Source organism: Mytilus trossulus, unplaced genomic scaffold, assembly GCF_036588685.1.
Source record: "Mytilus trossulus isolate FHL-02 unplaced genomic scaffold, PNRI_Mtr1.1.1.hap1 h1tg000110l__unscaffolded, whole genome shotgun sequence".
In the NCBI taxonomy this organism is placed as follows: domain Eukaryota; kingdom Metazoa; phylum Mollusca; class Bivalvia; order Mytilida; family Mytilidae; genus Mytilus; species Mytilus trossulus.
In genome coordinates, this window is record NW_026963297.1 from 2642551 (window position 1) to 2646982 (window position 4432).

A 4432-nucleotide genomic window follows, 5' to 3' on the forward strand; every position below is an offset into this window, starting at 1 on the left:
ACTTTCGTCAAATGCCTATGTACCAGGCAATTCTGTTGAAGATTCGAGAAAATAAACCGCATTCTGCCACACTACTTCTTTCAATGTAATTACCTTATTTTCCGTACACTTAATGCTAGGTAGATGACTAGGGATTGTTCTACTGACTGTAGATAAATAAAAAAAAATGAGTCTATGCGACATAAAAAAATAATTTCACATTTTACATGTTTTCGAATAAGGAGTACTTTATCTCATTTGATTTTTTTGAGAACTTTCATTCATGTGTATAGCTTCGAATCTTTTAATAGCAACGCTAGGAATTAAAGATACTATCTGGCCGAGGAGGATTAACATCTCACTTTTGATCGTATTTTCTTTTTCAGTGTTTCTTGCTTTTTTATTTATAAAGTAGAAACGTGGTCATTAGTAACATATCTCGTTGTTATAGCTCCTGTGCCTTGTCTTTATGGAGTATCAAAGTTAAATATTTCGTCATCTTATATCCTTGAAACAATGCAATCTATATTTTAATGCATATTAAACGGGAAATTTATTTTATATAGATCAGATTACGATGTTTTGTGAAATTGGCTCCAGACCATTTCATGAAACTATGTTATGCCAAATATGCAAGAAAAGTCGTATATACAGTTAAAAGTTTATTTTATAACGCAAACGTCAAATTAAAGACAAATCCCTCTATTGTTTCTGCGCATTCCGCCTTGCGACGCCTTTGTTTCGTTTTTTTTTCTATGACGTGCGTCAATTTTTCCGCGAAACATTTTAAAAGACGTCGGCGCCGATATACTATAGCGGCCATGATGGCTCGATTTAAGGGTCGCTTTGTACGACAACAGGAGAAAGACAGACGTGTACAGTTATCTGAACTCGTTTCCGATAGAAATGTTGCCGATCATACAAAAAAACACAGAATCTACGGACACATACCAGTCTATCTGGCTACCAGGAGAAAGACGGATATTTGAGCCATACCAAGTTTCGAAAGATTTGAAAGCAGGATGCACCGACTGTGGGAGCACCTTGCATATTACAGACATAGTGACTAAGACAAATTGTGGTTTAGGTTTTATTATGTATATTCTTTGCGAATGTGGAAGTATGAATGCTATCAAATCAGGAAAAGTCCATCATGATGCTGCAAAGTTTAAAACCAGACCCATTGATATTAATTCTAAAGCTGCAATTGGTAAGTTTATAGTGTTCATACCTACACACATATAACATATAACATATCCAATATAATTCACATAAAACCATATTGTTTCTGCATCGAATTCAGAATTGCAAAAATAAATAACGGCGTGCATATTTTGATGTGGCTTTATTCTATTCTTATATAAAATGTAACCGTTGAAGCAACAAACGTAAAGCAGTAGACAATATTATCTATGATAACACTTCTAATCGTTTTCATCGAGAAATGTACTTTTATTCTTTGTATAAATATTTACATGTTTTAAAAACAACATTAAACACAACTGTATTTAAATAAGCAACAATGTCATTTTATTTTGAACATGTAACGTTTTGTATGTGACGTCATCAAAAAGAGTGCTTTCAGTGACGTCACAGTAAGCAAGTACCCGAATGGTGTATAATGTTAAATTATAGTATCGTTAATAAATTAATTACCGTTCCAATTTTCTAAATAAAATTGTGCGAACGAAGAGTTTTTGAAAATATGGTGTACGGATTAATTGACTGGTTAATTATTCCTTGTTTAATGATCAATCATAATAATCTATCTAGAGATATAAAAGTTGCTAGCAATGAGGGGGATATGACCTTTATCGGGACTCCGGGATTGGGTGTTTTTAAGCTCGGGATTTCGGGATTGACCCTTTCGGAATGAATCCGGGAATTCTTGTTTTCGAATTTCGGGACGTCAGGATTTACATTATTTAAATTCGGGACCTCGGGATTCGTGTTTTTAAGCCTTGGATTTCGGGATCAGGACCCCTCCTATCCCCCCTCAGCAGTTGGATCGACATTAAGATTTTATTCTTAAAAGAAATACATATTTTGAATACTTAATAATTAAAACAATAGTGTTTTTTTTTTTTCATTTGCACTCAAGACCACATCTCTTTATTTTTATAAAACTTAATTCTTTAAACAATGCGTTATGAGTAAAAAGAAGATGTCGGAAATCATTATATTTGTGACCTCTAGAAGTGATTATAGTAAACTCTTGTTATTAAATCCCTATCTTTTGATGTAGACATGCCCTCAAAAGTAATTTAATGATTTTTTTGTCGTTGTGTACGAATGATCTACGAATGGTGTAAATTGGAATTTTGATATCAGAAACATGTACATGTATGCAAAAGTAGCCTATACCGCTAATATGACAACAAGACCTTCCTTGTATTTATTTGTTTATGCATACATGTACAATTAAGTTGACCCGCAAAATAGTATTAGATACGCATTTTTTTTTCAAAACAATTTTCCCAAAAACTAGTCATATGGTTGATATTTACGTATTTGTGAAAGGATCCTGCTATTCAAAGACGACACAAATTCCATAGAAAGGAATACGCCGTGTTTTTTTATTTTCCGAGTTTATATGCGATAAGCAAAAATAATTGGCAAGATAAGATGTTCACAACAATGGCACGGAGTTCTTGTTTTTCAATGTTGATCTAAAGTTGTCTGTTTACATGGTTTACAATTACAAAAACTAGAAGACACTCGGGTCGGTGATATCATTGGTCCGTGACTGAATTAAAGTAACGTGTTAGCCTCATTATAGTCTGAATTTTTTCTATTGAATTCGTATTGTCATCTTATAAAGTCATGCTGATTAAAATACTACAATATGTAACAATGTGACAATGATTGAAATTAGTAGTGTCAAGTATGTGATTATGACCCGTGTATATAGCATATCCTAAATACAAATCCCTCTATTGTGTATGCGCATATACAAGCGCAACAGTGCTATGCCGTCAGCGGTTTATGACGTCGCGGTTTCCGCGAACTTGGAACGTTTATTAGAGTTATTCCTCTTTGAGTCGATAGAGATAGTGATAATCGTTTGGATAGGTTAATTTGCCGAGAAGAAAATGAAAAATATTTTTAAAAATAAACATGTTCCAGAATTGGATATACAATATGAGAATGAAAAGAGGGTAAACTATACAGCAATCAAACAACAAAAATAACTGTAAAGAAACGAAACAGAATCTGGATACTCGACAACAAGATGAGCCAATCAAATTATGATATAATACTTTTTTCCCTAATTTTCTACATGTATAGACTTTCGTAGGTTCTTAATTATATCGATACTTTACAAATCATTAAGAAAGTCCGAAAATCATCAATCATTCTGGTCATGTTCTCAAAATTCAATGTATCTTTAGCAATATGTTAATTACGTACCTATATATGGATACGGCAAATTGCACTGACGTATTTTGAATGTGTACGGCACTTACATTTTTACATGAATATAATAATTAGATTTCTGATAAACATCACCAAAACAGTAACCTAACGACGCGTACATGTAAAACAACGTACGCCTAGAGAAGCTTCTAACGTTGTAGTTTTTTTATATGACCATTCCGAGTTTGTTCCGATTTACCAAATTTGATATTTATGTATAAGGTGCTCATTTTTTGTATAATGTATAAAACAGAACATAATCGTGTCTGTGTTTAAAAGTTGTCGGAATGAAAAATTACAGAGGATTTCATATGAAAAAATATCAATTAACAGGAGATTTGAGAAAAGTGGTCGGACTAGGTTATATTCATACTCACGGTATGACAGCTGTATGAAAATACTTAGTGTGAGTTTTTTAGCAACATTTATAGATTATCGTTGATCATCTCAACGAGATTGATTTTCTCGCTTGAGCTGGAACAGCGAAAGTGAGAAAAGCAATCGAGTTGAGATGACCAATGATAATCTGTTTATCGCTATTTTACCTATGACGACGTTGTCAATTTTATGTCAATTTCGTTAGCAACGCACGTGGCCTCCTTAGTTTCTAGCGATAATTTTTCCATCTCAAGCGAGAAGCATGATATGAAAATTATCACAAAAAAAGATCAAAGGAAAAATGCACAAAATAGCGATAATACGGAATATTTCGATATTCATAGATGTCTAAGGATGAATGACCAAAACAGAAATGATGTTAATAAGAACCCGTTAACACTTGCATGGAATTGAAATAAAATCGATCTCTGAAGAGAATCTCGCGTTTTCGATCTTTTAAGAACTTGTGTGCATTTACATTTAGTATACATTGCATATCTAAAATAATCTGTCTAACCATTTCGTTAACAAAAAGTCGTAGAAAATTGAATAAGGAAATATTTGGTTCATTAGATAATTATATGCTTCAGCATTTATTAATATTATTTTTGATTAATATGTCATAAGTAATTAAAAACAAAGAATTGCCAGATTAAAA